The following is a 21,593-nucleotide window of genomic DNA, read 5'->3' on the forward strand; positions in this document are numbered from 1 at the left end:
TTATGTTATTTCTTTCCCTCCACCCCTGAAATGACAAGAGGCCTTGAGGTCACATGCTGATACCCTTTACCTTTGCTTTTATTGTTTGATTGATGCCACCGAGGACTGGTTCAGCACAGCTTTATTTTGTCCTAGCATGAGCGCTTTAAATTGATGCCTGTAAACCGAAGTACATAAAAGGTTTGATGACATACCGCAGCAGGTGCGACAATTTGTGTTGAGACAAAGAAGAGGGAGCTTGTGGAATGGGGAACTGGCACGATAAAGAAAGGGTGTCAAATAATTAGGAGCATACATTTGTTCACAGGAGCCATACTTTAAAGGTCCCGTTTTTCGTGTGTTTTTGAAGCCTTCTTTTTGAAACGATTTCTGATTGGGCCAGTGCTTCCCGTGTTGTGCGTGTTCTTGTGGGCGGAGGGTTAGTCAACAAACAGTTCTAGTGATGTCATTCCTGCCAGGAAGTGCAGAGGTGTAGTCCAAACCTGCCGTTCTCGCTGTAGGCTTTTAAAGGGAACTTCTGTTAAATAAAATATCTCGCTTGGCATTGAACTTTGAGCGTTATGATTTTACAGGTATTATTTAAGCTCTAACAGCAACATTTCACACTAACTAAAGTTTGAAAGATGGGATCGCAAAGCACAGGACCTTTAAAAGAGTGGACAACAGCTAGAGAGAGTTCATGAATGAGGGCTTCAACCAGGGAGGTCTATGATACCTGGAGAGAATGATCTGTTGCCAATTTATGCTTATTCATATGTATTCACTCTTTAGTCAAAATTAATAAATATAGCATACACACACTGATCAGGCATAACATCATGACAGGTATTGGAAACCCTTGCAATCCATGTGGATGTTACTTCCACATTTGTGCATGTATCACCTACCTAAACACTGTTGCAGACCATCTACACCCTTTCATTGAAACGGTTTTCTCTGGTGGCTATAATCACTTTCAGCAGAATAATGCACCCTGCCGCAAAGCAAAATGGTTCAGGAATGATTTGAGGAGCACAACGCGTTTGAGGTGTTTGATTGGCCTCTAAATTCCCCAGATCTCAATCCAATCCAGCATCTGTGGGTGTTCAGGCCTTGTTCAGGCTTGTCTGGTGCATGTGCAGAAAGTTTCATTTCAGCAGCGTCCAGTAACAGAGTTATACAGGATTTTCCTGGCTTTGTTTTTTTCTTAAAAGTCTGTTTTTCCCTGTGTGGTATTGCTGTCCATTAATAGATACTAAAACTACATTTATTATTATCATTGTACATGTGTACATCATTCAGCTGGTTTTACCTCAGAAGTATTATATGAATATACATACAATCGGTACTATGCTCACCTATTTGAAGAATCATCCGGTTATTTTGTTATCAAATATTATCCCATAATCCACAATTATGTTTATTAGTCATTATTATCATGTATGTTGATGAAAATATATCAGTGTCGGATTGGCATATTTACAGTTGTTATAAATAGCTGGGTTAAAAACAACCCAAGTTGGGTTGAAAATGGACAGCAAAAAACACAGCAATTGGGTTGTTTTAACCCAGCGATCGGGTTGTTTTAAGCAAATATTTAACCCAACCCCTGGGTCCATTTATAACCCAATTTGGGTTGTTTTTATCCCCGCATTTCTAGAGTGCACTTTTGTAATCTGATCTTGTTAGCACCAGCAGTGGCTAATGTAGCTGCATTTAAAGCGTATGCATTACAGTTAGATCTGATTTACTGTTACATCATACAATTGTAACTTATCAGTGTAGTAACACAGTTCTCATCTCTGATATTATATTACTTATAATTACTTATTAATTATATTACTGATGATATAAGTCCTATTATCATGTATATTTATCCTCTTTATTTCATCCTTATTCTCTCACAGAAACCACATTTATGCACATATATCCACACAAACATCTTTATGACTTGCAATCGGATGGCCTAATAAACATGCGATCATCAAAGTTCACTCTGGTACTGCAGTTCTTTCTAATCGAAGAATTAGTCCACTTGAGTTCTAACCATCCCACTGCGCGCACAATATCCCTCAACTGTATTTGCGTTTTTACTTTGTCACCCACTCTTATATTTTTAACCTTAACTGTAGTTATTTAGTATATTACATTTTACAGTTACATAACTAACTATCAGGAACATCAATTAAGCCATAAGACTAATTGGTAATGAATTTCCCACAAAACACGGACAAAGAGATAGGATTGCAGATCGCTGTTATTCTTTTGTTCAACTCATGCAGAAATGGTGGAAATATTCATTCATGGAGAAAAAAGTGAGTAATCCAAGCCACGTGCCAAATATTTAACCATGCATCACCAATTGCGATAAGGTCAAGATTTATCTAGGGTTCTCTGTCATTAGGGGATGTAATGAAGCTATCTTTATCACACAACCTGCATTTGTTCATTCAAATTAGCTGCTCTTAGGTCATAGTGGCCAGTTCTCTGATATTTATTATGTTAATCAATATGTAGCCGTCATTTCCCATATGAAATATAGCACAAAAAGAGAGAGAGAGAGAGAGAAAAAAAAACGTTATAACTAATCATTTGAACCCAACACCCATCGAGAGAGCACTTTCAACAAGAACACGCATATTACATTTGATTCATGAAAATTCATGAATAAAACAAATTGATGCAAATGCAAAATGATCTATAAATGATATATATATATATATATATATATATATATATATATATATATATATATATATATATATATATATATATATATATATATTTGACATGTAGTTGTTATTTTAGTGTAATTGAGATATAGCAATTTTTTTTAATCAAAAACTGAGAAATTATGTATTAATACACACACATGCAAGATATTTAAGGTAAAAGTATCCCACACATATATTAATAAAACACAAACTTTTATTTTGGATGCAATTTGCATTATTTGACAGTCCTACACTGTCATTTTTTTTGTTGGTTTAACTTTAAAAAGTAAGTAACCTGGTTGCTTTAAAGTTTAGAGTTTATTGAAATAAAAAAAAAATTAGTTGATACAATGAAGGGAATTTGTTTAATAAATAGAAACTCAAAATATTTTTGTATCTGAACCACAAAAAAAAAAAAAAAAGATAAATCATGAAAATAGCACTGCGTCATCAAAAATAAAACACACAATCCCCCAATATGCTTACAAAATCTTTTAATAATATTTTAATAAAGGTTGTCGAATCTCAAAAAAAATTCATTGTATTAACTTCAATGAAATTTTAAAGCAACCAGATAACTTTTGTTTTTCTAAATATTTTTTTACAGTGTAGCACTTTTATATTTTGATAGTTTTGCATAGTAAATGTAGTACTTGATTATAATTAATCAGTTTTATGATTAAATTTTCCTGTAGTAATTAGTCATATGGCTTTTTTTTTTCTTAAAGAATTGGTAAATATTTTATATATATAATATATAAAATATAACTTTCATCTGAATTGTATGCCTCCTGTGAACACTACTGCATGCTGATCAAAGCAAGAAATATCCGGTTCTCTCGTTTGCACCTGAATTTTAATCCAAAAACATGATTGCAATAAAATAAAGTCAACCAAGGCTCATTGGAAATACGTGACTCTGCCTACATTTTTGCAACACCCGAATTATGTACCTCCAGGTACGTTTACCTGCACTTTTTGGGTAAAACGTCCACCGGAGGCGCTAAGTGGTAATATTTTTTCTCTATTCCAGATACGCAACATGACATCATGACTGATCTCACAGAATGAATATTTATACCCTAATTTTATATTTTGGAGTAACTAACTCCAGTCCTACCCTAAACCTACCAACTCTAACCAATATAAAACACGTAACAGGCAAATAAATGTACAGTCACAAGTTATGTATTGCAAAAACTGACCAAAAAACTGTATAAAAGTATTAACTCATGTTGCATTCCAATCCTTCTGAAGTCATACGATATCTTCATGTGAAGAACAGAGATGATCTTAATGTTTTAATCGTTGAAATTATGATCACGCTCCTTTATGAACAGAACACACGCACTCGTTCATAAGAGAGCTAATGGCATTTTACAATCAAAGCTGACGTAATGACACAATTGGTCACGAGACACATGACAGCCATTGCTGTCAAAGCTGACGTGACGTTTCTTCCGGCGGCAATATTTGAAATGTATTATTAATCTTTGGCCGATGGACTTGACGCTACTGATCGCTTTTGGGGATTTTCTTCACACAAATCAATCGTTTGGCCTCGGAACACTTGGGATATTTGTACTTTCTAAATAAATTATGTATGCTGTCGTATCTGCCTGTTATATCCTGTTTTTTATAATACACAAATGGGTAGGTTTAGGGAAGGGAAAAAGCTAAAAAGCGATTATGCGTCTTGATAGCACGCCAAAATGGCATACGAATTGGCGTGTCTTATATACGCCATTTCATGAGATCAGTCTGGGAATGGAGAAAAAATATTACCACTTAGCGCCTCCGGTGGACGTTTCACCCAAAAAGTGCCGGTAAACGAACCTGGAGGTACATATTTCAGGTGTTGCAAAAATGTAGGCAGAGTCACGTATTTCCAATGAGCCTGGGTTGAATAAAGTTTACACCAGATATTCGGTTCTGTCAACCAAAACAGATCATTAAAAGGTGTAAATGTTATCTAAAATCACTCTCATAACTAATGGCCGATTAATAAATTTGGTGTTAATACTAGTTTAATTCAGCACTTCAGTTTCGACACCAGCAGCAACAGAGGAAAGCTACAAGACAGAACTATGCTCTTAAATCTTCTGCATAAAAACATTGCCTCTGAGAGATTTCGTGGCCATTTCTCCTCCTTTAGTTGAGTTATATCCCTATAGCTGCCAAGGGAGCATGTGAAGTTCAACCTAGCGGCATTTATGAATATTTTTTTTGTTGACCTGTCATGCACCATAAAGGGAAAATGAATGCCATTAGAAAAGTTTCTTTTGTGCTTCTAGCCAAAAAATAATGTTCATTTATTCAGATTTGCTATAAAACTATTCCCCCTATATCAATAAGGAAGACATTAAGTAAAATGAAAGATAAACACTCAGATATCCTCTTTCAGGGAAGCAATGATTGAATCATGTCCCATGAGCAGATCATGGGAAATAATTACTTCTAATACAGAAATGTGTATGAGTTTATAGAAGATTAAAAAAAAACAAATGTTCCAAATCATTTTATCTCTAATTTGGTCGACAGGAAACTGACACATGAAAGAGAATATACTTTAAAGGGGTCATATCATAAATGTTTTATCACTTAAAAATTTCCCCAATGTCCACTTATAACGTTTTTGTGCCAAACATGACGTTTTTTGCAGCTTAGGAAGAAGTTTTGACTTCTGAAAGTTACAGTATGTTTTCACACTGCATCAAGTACATCTTTTATCTCGAAAGATCAATGAGAATTTGATTCTTCTTGATATGAGCCCTTTAACAGTGACTATGGCACTGAAGAACCAGCTGTCATCTTAATATGGTTTGAGTCAAAGGTGTACGTAAAGATAGCGGCAGTAACCTCTCGTCGTGTCAGGTCTGCACACATCTCCTCCAGGCCATGAAGCACCAAGGTCAGAGAAACCGATAGTCATGTTTTCCCTCAGCTTCTGTATCAACCAATACAAAAAAATAAAAACTGCAGGAGATTGACATGAAAGGATGGTGCAGAATTGCTCATCTGTACTGCAAATCATGTATGTGGCTACTTGATTATTTAATTTGATAGAAGCCTATAACTGATAATCTTCCTGATGGCTACAATCATGTTTAATAAAAGTGGTATTATTCAACATGTGGACCATTAGGCTTTTTGAAGTGGTGCATTGTTGAAAAAAGAAAAGAAAAAATAAATTAGCACCTGGTTGGAGTAGTGCAATTCTTTTCTCATCTGACAATTGTCTAGACTGTATGAATGGTGTTTTTTTTTAAATCTAACCTTTATTTAACCCGCCAGGTACATTTGAGATTTAAAACAACTTAACACACTTAATGTCAAATGTATACACAACTAAACATTCACATTTGATTCCTTGAACCGTATAACATATTCAAATGTATCAAAATTTACCAAATGCCTACACCCATTAAAAAAACAAACAAACAAAAAAAAAACATAAAAGGTTTATCAACTAGTTGTGGCCAAGTACTCATCATCATCATCATCATCATCATCATCATCATCATCATCATCATCATCATCATCATCATCATCATCATCATCATCATCATCATCATCCTATGGATTACTAACGTGCTAGAGCACTTTAAACTGAAATGTAGTTGGTTTGTTTTTAGTGAGAAAGAAAGAAAGAAAGAAAGAAAGAAAGAAAGAAAGAAAGAAAGAAAGAAAGAAAGAAAGAAAGAAAGAAAGAAAGAAAGAAAGAAAGAAAGAAAGAAAGAAAGAAAGAAAGAAAGAAAGAAAGAAAGAAAGAGAAAGAAACCTAACAAAATGAACACACACACACAATCATATAGCAGTTAAATCCCCCAGGTTAACAAAAATGGGTTCCGAACTAATCCTCAGGGAATAAACTATTGGTCAGGAGACGCTCTAACGTATATGCCATAAATCTGTTACAGTCCATCCAACAACATTGTCAGAAAAGTGAGTGATAAGACTCTTTGTAAGAACATTACATCTGACAGCGTCAAAGCTATTCAACAAATCACAAAACAGAGTCAGACAGTGTGTCGTATGATTGAGAGCTTCCGTTATGTCCAGTCTGCATTCATGACGGTGGATACAGATTTTAACTCAAAATGGTTGCTCAAACATTTATTTATTTTTTCCCGGATCTGGTCAAACGGTTTCAAATGAATGTTATTTATATATTAGTATTGCTTGAATTCACCCTAACATTTGCCATATCAGATTCTTAGATTAAACAATTCACATAAAGGTCAATTATACTAAGTTATTACATTAATTTGAAATATATATGTATTGAGGTCATTTCGTTTTTGCTATAATACCTTTTAGACTACAATCTTTAACTAGTAAAGCAAACTATGCAAGCCCTAATCCTAATATAGTCACAGAAAACCACAGAGTGAAGTAAGTTTCATTGTCATACAATAGGCATTATTCGGAATTTTGAGCAGACACAGACGCGTGTTAGACCCGCCTTAACTCGGCTGTGTAAAGATGCCTATAGTCCGCAGCCATCAGGAGAGGGAAAGATCAAGATGACTCTGATTCAGATATAGATCTAAATTATTTATTACACTGAAATGCAGCTAGGTATATTTCATATTTCAAGAAAAGATAACTAGTAAAATGACCTTACAATGTAAACAGGAAATCAAAGGCTCAGTGACTAGCTGTAGATGCAGGAAACCAATCAACATACACAATGACTAGTTAAATAAATCAATAGGTTACATCACCCATCTAAGTTAGAGCCAACTAACCGTTCTCTCAACAGAAGTAAGGACGAGGTTCGGGTCTTTAACTTTAAATTTTCCTTGAGCTTTTGTCATATAAAAGGACCACCATACTATAAGACTTTCCTGTACATTTCAGAACTGAAAACTTTCTTTTTAGTTCATAAACTGTTTTTATTATTACCAAGCCCAGATGATGACTCATTGTGGTCTATAGATCTGTGAAAGACCACCCCTGCAGAAGAAGATCAACGCCTACTTCATCATTCATCATTGCGACTGGCCCCGCCCACTGGAGTGTTAGTGAGATGACGAGGAGAGAAGAGCAATGCAGGATGGACTATAAATAACATTACCTTTCAAAGGATCCTAATTCTAGGAATGTGGTAGTTTATTTATTTTTAACAATGTGAATGTCTCAGTTGAGCATTATTTTTTGTATTCACTACATTTCACTGTGGATCCTCAGTATGTAATGTAAACATGTACAACTGAGCTATTTCGTATGCGAAGATGTAAGCCAATCACAGCAGTGGGCATTTACACTAAAGCTGTTTACACAGCAGACACGCCTCTTCACACAGATTAAATAAGAGGGCTACAATCAAGGTATAGGACTAATAATGTAAAAATCATACTAACATAATAACAGCATCCCAGGAAACATTATAGTCCAATACAACACTGCAGTTCATGACCCCTTTAATACCAGATAAGTATGTAAAGTCATAATAAAGTCACTGACTGAAAAACCAGCAGTCTACAGTTTTATTCACAGCCAGTCTTCTCTTTGACCATTCTTGCTTTGCTGTAACATTAACAAAAATCTCCTCAGGTGTAACAACACCTTCCTCTACCTTTCTGATCATTTACTAATACTCATTGAAGGACAAAGACATGAATCCAAGGACCAAGTTCACTCAGTGAGGTCTTAAAATAGCGTCAGTCTTCAACTTTATCAGCTTAAGTTGCTGGGGAGCGAGCACCACACGTGTGGGAGAACTGTGCGAGTGGAATAGATGTGATAAAGTGTGTAATGGAACTCATGAGGAATCAAGAACCTTTCTTTTATAACAGCATGGATCGACAGCCTTTCAGCTCCTGCAAAATGACACAATTGTCTTGGACATCTTGACTTTGTCTCAGCCACCATTGACATACATGAGCACAAATCAGTCTAATTGCAACCAAAGAAAGGTGGAATATCATATATGTCATCTAAAAATACATCAAGCCTACAGAATCAAGGTGAAGCTACAGACATGCATCACAAACATCAACAACAACTAGCTGGGGGCGGGTTACACTAGGGGCTGCTCTACACATTGTGTAGAGTGAAATCAATGCATTTCCCACTGCTTATGTTTTGGTTTGGAATAAACTTTCCATTCATCAAAGCCTTCTGAACAAAATGTATCATAGGTTCCACAAAAATGTTAAGCAGCATGTGTATATCACTCACACCCTCAGCAACGCCAGCAGGTGTGTTCACACTGTTCCAAAATCACCAGCCAAGATATCACAGTTATCTCATGTCATGTTTTCGGTAGCAGTTGGCTCAAATCTTATTTGGCACCAAAACCAAAACATTGTAAGCAGTGCGAAATAAATTGATTTCTCTCTATGCAATGTCATTTGAACAAGTTCATCACTTGTCTGGGGTTGTAAAGGTACCTATTTGGGTAGAAGGTTGAAAAACAAAATGCAACCAAGTTTACATCCAAACTGATCTCATAAAAATACATTTGTATAAGACGGTCATCATTTATTTGAGTTAAACTGAACATACACCATAAAGGTACATTCTTCATCCAAGCATCCTATCTATGATTATAATATCATTGCATTGTAAAGGCAAATAAATACAATGTCCAAAGCAAAACTTAATACAATGACAATTGTGTCTCAACATGTAAACAAATTGAAAAGATAAAGCTTGCCTTCATGAAAGGCAGACAAAAAAGTTACATTAACTTTATAGTCTTAGATGTGAGTTTTTTGAAAGTGAAAAAATTGTAAATTCTTTCAGAAACACTTACAAACATTAGCAATGTAACATAAATATTCTAATATTATAAATATCAAAGTAATACTTAGCTGTACCTTGCCATTTAATATGCTAAAATACATTGAGCCTTGGTTCTTATCTTGATAATTGATTCTAGTTTGCATCATTTCCCAAATCCACTCCAATTTTGGTTCATCGTTAAAAAAGTATTTCATCAACTCATTTTCAAAGTTCCAACAAAACATCAGAGGGAGTTTCTGGCCAATTATTCCTTTAAACTCAGACACTCTTTACCCATTGTTCCTAGACACAATTAGGGAGACAGTGTCTAATTTATACTCAGTGCTGACATATGGGCATTGGTTCATAAAATTCCATAATTACCCATCAAAAAATATGGGGGTGCTCATTTAACTGATGTTAATTAGTCAAACAGTCAAAAACGTAAGGGAAGAATCTCCGAGCCATGAAACTTAACAGGAATCTAAATGATAATTGGTGAGTGCTTTTTTAAAAGTTCCAAGTTTTCAGAAGGTTAGCAGATAGTTCAGATTATAACACTATGCACTTTTGTTCTTCTATAGGTTGACTGCTTCTTTTACCTGTGCTGGTACAATAACTTAAAGCTTAAAACGTAAGATCAGCTGCACTGTCCCTTAGTGAAAAGTAAATATAGTAAAATGTACTTGGAATACATTTATTTAATGCTAAATATACTACAAATACACTCGGGGGGGGGGGGGGGGGGTTCTCAAGTTTCAGAGAGTTTTTTTCGAGTATGGGTCCACTTGACGTCGACAGAGTGGAAGGTCCTTGTATGGGCCGTACGTGCTCTTCTCCTGGAAGGTTGCGCGCGCATGACTGAGGTGAAAGAGCAAATGCACGCCCATAAACACTGCTGTCAGGTGCAGATCCAGTCGTCTGTGCAACACTTCTGTCCCACCGCGTTCCACTTTATTCCTATGAGTGACATCAAGCGACTTCAACGCTTCAGCACAGCATTCCGGGAAGGCAACGCTGCATTTGAACCGATCTGAACGCAGAAATGACGGGAAGCGGCACAACATCACGCTTCAGTCGCGTCGCAAAAGTGGATCTCCACGGTCACAGGACTTCACAAAATCAACATTTACCAAAGAAATGTGTTTTTGATGGAGCAATGACGATAAAGGTTCACGGTCGTGTTTTAGAAGCAGGCGGTGAGTAAAATTGCTTCAAATGTCTATGTTGTTAGCTATCGTCACGTAAGTAAACATCAGTAAACAACACGATCGTGTATAACGTTAGTTAATGTATCAATGGAGCATGCGATCTATGGTGTGTGTTTAAATACATTTGTTTAGCTGACCACAGGTGTCAGTTTGTTTATTGTAAAACCCAACACATTCTCACACCCAACTCGTCACATATGGACGCTTGACCAGGACCCCTTGTCGTCACTTTTTCAACGAACTGGACGTACCTTTATCGTCAATTTTCGACGCGCTGGGTGCTCCATTCATTACAATGAGAATCCTTTGGCGTCATACACAGACGCATTTAATTCTTTGCGTTTGTAAAAGCAGACATGATTTTATTAATATTTAAAGGCTACTTTTATATTTTGGAGCAACTAACCCAACTCCTACCCTAAACCTACCGACATCTTAACAATATAAAACACATAACAGGTAAATAAATGTACAGTCACAAGTATGTATTGCAAAATCTGACCAAAACAATATAAAAGTATTAGCTCATGTTGCATTCCAAGTCTTCTGAAGTCATACGATGTCTTCATGTGAAGAACAGAGTTGATCTTGATGTTTTAATCGCTGAAATGATGATCCCGCTGCCCCGTGAACGAACTCATTCATATCTCATTCAAATAATTCAAAAGACTCCTGAGCATGACGCGATCGGTCACAAGACACACGAGAGCCAATGACATTTTACAATCAATGCTGACGTAATGACGCAATTGGTCACAAGACATATGAGAGCCAATGCAATTTCACTATGAAATCTGAAGTACGGGCGGCAATATTTGAAATTTGATGTGTTTGTTCATGATCCCAGTGCGTCTGTGTATGACGCCAAAGGTTTCTCATTGAAATGAACGGAGCACCCAGCTCGTCGAAAATTGACGATAAAGGTACGCCCAGTTCGTTGAAAAAGTGACGACAAGGGGCCCTGGTCAAGCGTCCATATGTGACGAGTTGTTCTATGTATAACGTTACACTAGTCTGACGTGCAAAACCGTTTTGCTTGCTACTGCTAAGGTTTAGTCGCATACAATAGTCCATAAACCGAATCATGTCCTCATAAACTGTGAGTAAAGACAAACAAATGTTGATAGGCCACTAAATACAGAACATACCACAGAGACAGACGTCCTGTTGTTGTTGCTTCCCCTGTTCAATTTATTTCAGCCTCCGGATCTGATTCTGGATCATATCTGTATTAGTTGAATCTGATTTAGTGTAGCGTTTAATTCTCCACGCTGGAGGACGTCACCGTTTTGTGTGCACTCGTCATTCTTTAGCTCCGCCCACACGATACGCCTCCAGCCGCTCGTTTTTTTTCCGGAAAGACTCGGTACAGCCTATCTTTCTTTTATAAATGTAATAAAACTAAAGACTTTTCGGAGATATGAAGGATGCAATACTACTCTATAGGTACTCAAGATTGACATGAGATTGACTGAAATTGAGTGTATCACAAATACATTTAGTTATACTAAAGTACATATGAATAAATTGTGCTTAAGTATTATTCACTAGGGTCGCTACTGCTATCTTCAAATTTAGCCTTAAATTCAATGCTGTAAAAATTCTCATTATTTGTAAGTATGGTACGTCACACCACTATTTTTTCATGTGTGTATACATGATCATCAAGTAAAACGATCACTGTAACAAGGCTTTGGACCTGTGAAAAAAATACTATTATGTGAGCTAGTGCCTTATTCCCTTTTTTAAACTTTAAGGGTGAAGGTGACATGAGATTTCAGGTGCTCCTCTTGTACGACATGCTATACTTTAAGGGGTGATGAACCGAGAAATCAACTTTACCTGAAGCCTTTGATATATAAACGTTATAAAAGAATATCCTGTAAGTTTCAAACAAAAGCTTTTATTGACACAACAGCCAGAAAATGAGAGCTCTCAATTATATACACTGCTCAAAAAGAGAATAGCATCAAGTCAGTTAAACTCATGGGATATTGATCTGGTCAGTTAAGCAGCCGATGGGGTTGTTAATCAGTTTCATCTGCTTTAGTTTCACTAGATGGGCAACAATGAGAAGACCCCCAAAACAGGACTGGTTTTACAGGTGAAGGCCACTGATATTTTCTTTCCCTACACATCTTTTCTGACTACTTTTCACTTATTTTGCATTTGGTTAGGGTCACTGTCACTACTGGTAGCATGAGGTGATACCTCTACAGAGTTTGCACAGGCAGTCCAACTCCTCTAGGATGGCTCATCAATATGTGCCATTGTTAGAAGGTTTGCTGTGTCTCCCAGCACAGTCTTAAGAGCATGAAGGAGATTCCAGAAGACATGCAGTTACTTTAGGAGAGCTGGACAGGGCCGCAGAAGGTCCTTGACCCATCAGCAGGACCGGTATCTGCTCCTTTGTGCAAGGAGGAACAGGATGAGCACTGCCAGAGCCCTACAAAATGACCTGCAGCAGGCCACTGGTGTGACTGTCTCTGACCAAACAATCAGAAACAGACTTCATGAAGGTGGCCTGACGAACTCAGACCCTGAATTGGCGACGACAGGAGAAAACCAAACTATGATTTTAGATTATGCTGGCTCCATAATGTAACATAAAATGTGTAAGAGAAGTTTATTTAAAGCTGCTATCCATAACTTTTTTGTGTGTTCAAGATTTACAAAAATTATATAATGAGAATACAGCATGAATCCATTTTCCAAAACCCTTTTTATGTTGTACCCTAAATCATTATGTTACACTTATACTAAGCGTTTATATTGGTACTTTTTCAGACCAGTCTGATAGGAACGGATGAGCACATTTCCTGCGTGACTCCCCATAGACAGAGAGAAGTAGCTTCACCTGCAATGATCTTCTGCAAGACACATACAGTTCTGTTTATTAACCGCTAGAGCGCAAAAAGTACAAAAATCTTAATCTGTTAAAAGTTAAAAATCTTAAATTGTGTTCTAATGAAGAAACAAACACACCTACATCTTGGATAAAAAAACAAACACACCTACATCTTAGATGCCCTAGGCATAAGCAGATTTGAGGTCTGACAGCGTTTTTATGCAAGCTGTACGTGTGCATTTGACTGTGGATTGACTGTTTGACTTATAAAAACTGGAAAACTTATATGGTAGTTACAAAGTACCAAGACCGGAGTTATTATGAAAAAAGCCAGGACTTTTCAGTTTGGACAGTATCCAGATAAAACTATTTTAACTTCCTAGTTTAAGTATTATGTAAGCACTCAGTAATTAAATAGACAACGTGGAATATTTAGTTGTAAACAACATTTGCGACCATAAGAATATCATTATTAAATGATTAAACATGAGAACACGGACGACTAAATACAGTATTATTAATTTAAGCAAGCTGCAAAAACCTTAAATATACACTTATTCACTCGTTGATTATAGAGAATTAGACAGAACTTGATTAGACAGAACTTACAATGTCATGATATTTATTACCCAGCCATAAAAATAACTTTGTAATATATCAATGTCATTTAAGAAAGGGCTTGTAAATTATAATGATTAATTCTTTGTAATGAAAGACGTCCTGTGTCACATCAAGTCAATTGTTGGTTTTCAAGTGCTGTAATCAAGTGCACCAGGAGTGTTTTGATTACTGTGTTCACGATGATATCACTGCTTCAAACTAATGTTGTGTTCTTCAAATTCAACTGAGCATGAGTAGTTCCTATGCATTTGCATTTAGAAATATACATCCAAATCTGTGTTCCTCTACAACTGTTAAAGGTACAGTATGCAAGTTTTGCTTGTAAAGGTCGCTTATTCAAAACAAAGGCGTAGCTTGATGATGGCGTGAATGAGCCTGGAATGATGGGAGTTGTAGTCTTGACTTCACCTCCACAGCTAATGGAACGCAATCTGATGGACTGAATGATCAATCATGAATGAGCAGATGTGTTGAAGGGGTTATGAACTGAAGGGGTTATGAACTGGCTTTTTAAAATATATATTGTTGTCTGAGGTCAACTTATGATGTTTGGGTGGTTTTTAAATTCAAAAACATCATAATGAATAAGTAATATGCTATTTTCTACCCTGTTTTTTTTTTTTAGCCTCTCTCATGTAGCACTTGGTTTTTATGGGCGTGTGCACTAAAGACTTGGAAGTAAACAGCCACTGATAAGATTGGATAAGCTTTGCATATTATAATGAGCTCCATCTCCCCCCTCAGAGTACACGTGAGGGAATGTTTTGAAAGCGTGTGGAAAAGCAGCAGCCGGAATGATTCGCCCACAGGGTTCGTAGAACATCTTTATCAACCAAACAATGATCTATCTCTAAGAAACCCGCAATTAATTGGAATGTTATTTTTTATTACTTGGCCCACCTGATTGGTGGATATAACCGTGAACGGTGCATTACTAACACACACACTGCGGAGTCAGACAAATCAACATGATCCAAACTTCTGCAAAATATTAAGTCAAGAGAGTGAACAACGTAGCCTGGTCCTAGTACTTTTGTATATTTAATTTGTACAGAGAGTATGGTCAATCTTCATAGACAAGTGTTAACTTCCTTGAAGGTGGTTACTCTCTTAAAGTTTAAAACTATTGGATCTGCCTACACTCTTAGAAGAAAAGGTTATATCGGCGTTACGTATTTGGAACCCTTAAAAGGTTATATATAGAAGTATAGTTGAGTATACTCCAAAGACCCTTTTATGCTAAAAGGGTTAAATAATGACAAGAAAGAACCCTTTTTTTTAGTTTTCTAAAAGTGCAGGATTCAGAGTGGGTTTACCCGAGTCAGCTTAAATGCTGTGGGAAAGGTCCCCATGTAAAGAGAAGGGTTGAAAATGTGAGTGAGTGCAGGAGTGATTGAAGAAGAAATGGCCTGAAGAAGGGGAGAGGGTATAGGATCAAGTGGACAGATAGTGGAGTGATTGGAAAGGAGTTTAGAAATATCTGGCTCAGAGAGAAGGATGGGAACGTGTGTGTTAGTTGTTGAGTTGTGCGTGTCAGTTTGTGGTAAGAACTGGTTGCTGATGATGGAGGTTTTGTTTGTGAAAAATGATGCAAAGTCATCAGCTGTAAGAGTTGATGAAGGAGGGGGAGGAGGAGAACAAAGAAGAGAGGAGAATGTTTTAAAGAGTGCGCGAGAGTCAGAGCAATTGTTGATTTTGTTGTGGTAGTATGTTGTTTAGCAGTGGAGACATTTGTAGAGAACAAAGAGTGAAGAGACTAATACAAGGTAAGGTCAGAAGAGTTTTTAGATTTCCTCCAGCATATATTACGCCGAAAGCTAATCTGCGGAGTAGTGTGTGTTGTGTCAGGAGTCAGTATGAGGTTAAGAGTGATGAGAAAGTGGTCTGAGGTGTGCAATGGAGTAACTAAAGTGTTGTCCGTGGAGCAGTAGCGTGTGTAGACGAGGTCTAACTGGTTAACTGATTTGTGAGTATAGCCGTAGTAGATACTAACTTACGGTCAAATGAGGTCAGTAGAGAGCTGAAGTCTGTGGCTAGGTGTTTATCAAGATGGATGTTGATGTCACCAAGCAGAATCAGAGGAGTGCCATCCTCAGGGAAGTTTGAAAGCAACACATCCAACTCCTCCAAGAAGTTATAATTTACAATGAAACGATACAATTGCATTAAATAATGTTTTGAGATTTTTAGTTTTGAATACAAGAAATGTTGGAAAGTATATTTAAACATGAAACTTAACCTCCAGTAGGTGGCAGCAGCTGACTGTCTTGATGAGTGACTCATTGAGTCATTCATTCAAGCGATTCATTCAAACGCTGAATCATTCAGTAACACACTTGTTGTGAGACGCATTATGGATCTGCTGTGAACAATTTTCGCTGCTGAAATAGAACAAAAAACACTCAATATTTCATCTAAAATGTATGTGACTTTAAGTGAATGTTAAGTAAGGGATAATGTACATCCAGCCGGTTGTTATCGCAGAATAAACCCCGACAGAGTGATCAGGACCCCGGCACGAAGCGGAGGGTAAACAGTTCGAACCTGTTTAAGCCTTTATCTATTGCTGAAGATTTGCCATGCCCTTGCTAAATGTTGAAAATGAATGCTGAAAGGGTTAGTTCACACAAAAATGAAACCAAGCCTATGATTTACTCACCCTCAATTCATTATAGGTGTATATGACATTCTTCTTTCAAAGGAATACTTCAGCACTGGGACGATGAATCTGTATTTAAATTGGGTCATTAATGTAGTAGAAATGTGAAATTATTTTTTTAATTTTGTGCTTTCTAGACTGAGAAAAAAAAACAGAAAATATATTTTTGTCTAATGGGGATGAAAGACAACAATTCCCAGAATGCTTTGCTGCCCTACGAGACCACTCCCAAAGCCACCACTACTAGATTTCCCACCATGACCGCTTTCATTTTTATAAAATCAGTTCAGTTAAAGAACAGACACTACAACTAAAACTGAAAGTGTCTGTTCAATATAATGTGATTTAGCCGCTGAGGGAGTGTCACAGCCCAAACACTGCAGGAGTCAGATTACATTGATGAGAGCTGAGGTAAACGCGACCGCTCTCGCAGCATAGATTCATGATGCATTTTTTGCACTCATAAATAGTTTAAAATAGAAAGACCTTACTGTAACACATATAGAAGTTTAGCCATCAAGAATATGCATCTTAATCTTACCAGTCAGCAAAGGTTACATATGCAGTGTTCATGGCCTTGAGCAGCTGAGAGCTGCCCCTGATGGTGGGATGTATTGCCTGTCATTGCATGTGCTAGAATATATGCTACAATTAATGCAGTTTCCACAACTAATAAGAATCATGGAAACAGCATTTTCAATTTGTAGTCAATATGAATAACTGAACAGGAATGAAAATATACCAAACTCAAGGTCTTTGGTTTGCAGGACTAATCTTTTCACCAGTGCTACATGATACTGTAATAAGTATAAACATTAAAATATACAATATATGCAAAAAAATATGCAAATGTATTTTGTGTTTAGATCTAATTATATTTTTTGTTATTATTGAAAAATGAGCATGTTTATCATTAATATTCAACACATTTCGGGTACAGATCTCTCTTATCTAGCCCTATTGCATTCTGGGACTTTGTTAAGCTGCATTGAAATTATCTTATATGTCCCTGATTCCACACCACCTTTCAATAGCGAGAAGAGTTGCAATTATTATACTGCATTGTGCTGAATATATGCGTAGGCCTTTTTATTAGGTAGGCAACTGCTTTTATTAAACGCTGCTGTATCAAGCAGCTCTACATAGCTGAATATGCAAATTTCTACTGCAGGAGCTAGAAGCACATTTTGTGTCAAAAAATAAGCCGCATATCAAATCACTTTTTCGGATATAGCATAGTGTCCACAGCCTTGGCTTTCATAGTTACGGCCCATAGGATTCACCGATTTGCACAATCAGTTATAAACCACAGTGATATATTGGAGCAATTTAGTGGTTAACAAAGTTGTTGGCACTTCTCCAGTAAGCCTTATATTAGCATGGCAGTCATCACACTGTTCTCATTTCATTTCATGCCTCAATCATTTGAAATTTGTGGAAATGAAGTCGCTAGAGTGCAACAAACAAGATGTCAGAATTTTATGAGAGTTCAGTGCTAGCGCTGAATCAAATAACTTATTGAGTGTGAAAGCATTATATTTGCTTCTTATAAAGGTCATGTCCTGAAATTCAAACCTATGAGAAAAAAGTCTTAGAGAAGAATTCATATATTAATGTCGATGATTCATAGTGTCACTTTGACAACAATAAAATCCACTGCTATAATAATAAAAACCATATGGTAATTTACCATGGATGGATGTTCCATCCATCTATCCATCCATCCATCCACACATCCATCCATCCACCCATCCATCCACCCACCCATCCATCCACCTGATCCTAAACTCAAGGGATTCCCATTCTCTTTGTTCTTGGCAATATTTCCCCAGCCAGACGCCATTTGTGCCACTTGAATTTCCCTTTGGTGTCAAGTTTCCAGCTCTGGGTTCATTTGTGTGCCCCTGCCTGTAGACCAAGGTGATCTGAGTGGGATGTAATGAATCGGAGGGGTGCATAATCAGTTTCTAGCCAGCTAATGAAGTACCCGCGTCGTATTCCTCCTTAGCAGGATAGTCATTAAATTAGCCCTTGCTTTCAGCCCACCTCACTCCATCTCTGCTACACTTGTGCTTTCCACTGAAGAGAGCTTGCCCTGTGTGAGCTTCTTCAATGTTCATATGAAAAATATTTTTTGAAAATAACAAACTGATAGAAAAAATAAAGTTATCAAGATGTAAGATTTTACTAAACTGCATCATCATAGTTCTGTCATGACACCTCTCAGAGTTTTTTGTGTGGTAATGTATGTGACAATATTGATATGTTTGGTTTTGGCGGAATAGATCTGCTACATAGTTGCTGCTGCAGAGCAAGATGGGACTTGCTATTGCCAATACATACTCAACATGCAGCTGTGAGCAAATAAGACATGCTGTTGCTGTACAATATAGCACAACTGCTACAGCAAATGCTGAAAGCAAGGAGATTGAGTTAAGGACCGACCAGCCTACACCATCTAGAGTCTCATGACAGAGCTTTGTATTGAGACAACACTGACAACCACTGAAAAAATAAATACATAAAATCAGCTGAGGCTCCAAGCTGTTTCAGGCAAATTCCATTTTTCTGAATAGTGGTGGCCACTCAAGAAATCCAATTAGATCTCCTCTCCATTCACCCTGTGCTGCTAAAGGCCAGACAAAAGAGAATACCTCTTGCTTTAAACTGCCCACTAATATCACAGCAGGCTTCTGCCATCATTCATCTAAAGCCAGAGCTTATATATGGCACATCCACTTCATGCATTTATTTTAAAACTTATTTTAATTATTTTCTTTTTGGTTCATACATTACCATGTGTAATCACCATTTAAATATAGGTAGGTATAATATGCTTTTTTTTATTTCCCTTACAGGGTTTCAAAATGAAAGATTATACAATATGTGTTTTTAAGCCTGTCACATTAAACCTAAGAACTGAAAATGAATTGATTTAACATAAAGGTCATTTTGCACTAACCACATTTGCTATGTAGTGAAAATAATTGAGAAGAATTATTATACAAATCATATATAAAAGCTTGTGGTTCAGAAATAGTTTGAATGCTATTATTCAGCAGGGACACGTTAAATTAATCAAAAGTTATTTATAATGTGGCAACAAATTACTAATTTTGCTAAATAAATGCTGTTCTTTTAAACATTCTATTCATCAAACGATCCTGAAAAAAAAAAAAGTATGACAATAAAATATATTAACCTACATGACTATTACATAAAAGCACAAATAATTTTAGCTTCACAAAGGGGATCATCATCTCTGACTTTAACAGTATAGAGGACATTTAGAGGCGCATGGTGGGCATTTCATTTTGTCGTAAGATAAATTTCTGGTTTTGCTGAGTGTGCATGAAACTTTATTCCCATCAAGGATTCCTTTGCATGTCTACTGGAAAGCTATATTTGATATAACCAGTTTGACCCCCATAAATGGTTAAGTGCTTGTAAAGACAGGTTTGCAGAGCATGTCAGGTCTGAGTGATTGCTTATGTGCGGTACATGTGTTATGCATGCGTGTAAGTGCCCAGTCTATGATAAAAATGCAATTCCCTTGATGCAGCTTGTCTATTAAATGATTCCTTCACTTCCTTTTTTCTTCTCACAGTTCCTAACAGGAGTACAGGCTTCATTTAGACCGATGTCTTCCATGCAAGACCCCATAGATCTGTTAATGTCCCTGATCTGTTCTGGGGCTTCATGAATTACTCCAGAAGCAAGTTTTGTTTTGGAACAAAGCGCATCAACAATGCATGATATGATTGTCTTCCTTCTCATGGAAACACGAAACATGCATGACCCCGCACCAATTTTGATGCTGGAAATGACTCCTGGGATGTTCTGTTTCGTTGCAGATAATGAATGTGCTTCAATGACTGATGTTTCTAAGAAGATTTAAATCCCATCTCAACCACGTTTTTGCTCCTTTTTTTCTTCCTTTGCAGCATGCCTTTATGGTACTGGTTAAATTGTACATAAAATAAAAACCCACTTGCAAAATTTAGTCAAATTTGGTTTAAATTTAATTTTGTAAAAATTTGGTATGAAATAAAAGTTGTGATATTCTTCCTTAATATGACATATAGCCTACACTGAAAAAAATGACTTTGTGGTATTGTAAAATCTATTACATTAATTCATGTAATTTATACATTGTAAAATCAAGATTAAGTTGGAACTATATATCTTATGTAAAATTTACACAATTTATTAATGTAATAAATTAACTGAGAAGAAAGAGTACATTTTACCATATATTTACAAATAGTATTTAATGTTTTATAGTCACAGCACATTCACCTAAAAATACTAAGTAAATTTTAATCTGAAAAGCAAAGTGTGTTTGAATCTGCCCGGCCATTTTTGTTGTTGCTCAAAAAGATCCCGGTTCAGTGGCAGAGACGGTCGGTTTGGGATGTCGCTTTTATATGGCTGACTTATTCTCGGTAAGTTCTGACTTTTCTATTTTAGATTTGTGATAACGATGTACTTCGTTTTGATGGTTTGATTATTGCATAGACGTTACGGTTTAAAATTGACTAAAAGTGAGTTTTAATCACAATAACGGTAGCTAAAGCTAAAGCATTATCCACTTCTATAAAGTTGAGACTGGTGTTTAGTCAAAGATAGAGGGGATTAAATGTAGTTAGCCACGTTCTTGTAGAAAAATTCACCCTGTCTGGTTAACTTCAAAATAATTTAATGTTAGCTGGCCGTGATTAAGTGCTGGCTGCCTGTGTGTGTGTCCTCTAGCTAATGTTAGCATTTTTAGCAAGTGTCTAAGTTGTTTTTATATCCACTGAAAATTTCACAGCAATTATTTTATCAAA

Source organism: Pseudorasbora parva, chromosome 4, assembly GCF_024679245.1.
Source record: "Pseudorasbora parva isolate DD20220531a chromosome 4, ASM2467924v1, whole genome shotgun sequence".
NCBI lineage: Eukaryota > Metazoa > Chordata > Actinopteri > Cypriniformes > Gobionidae > Pseudorasbora > Pseudorasbora parva.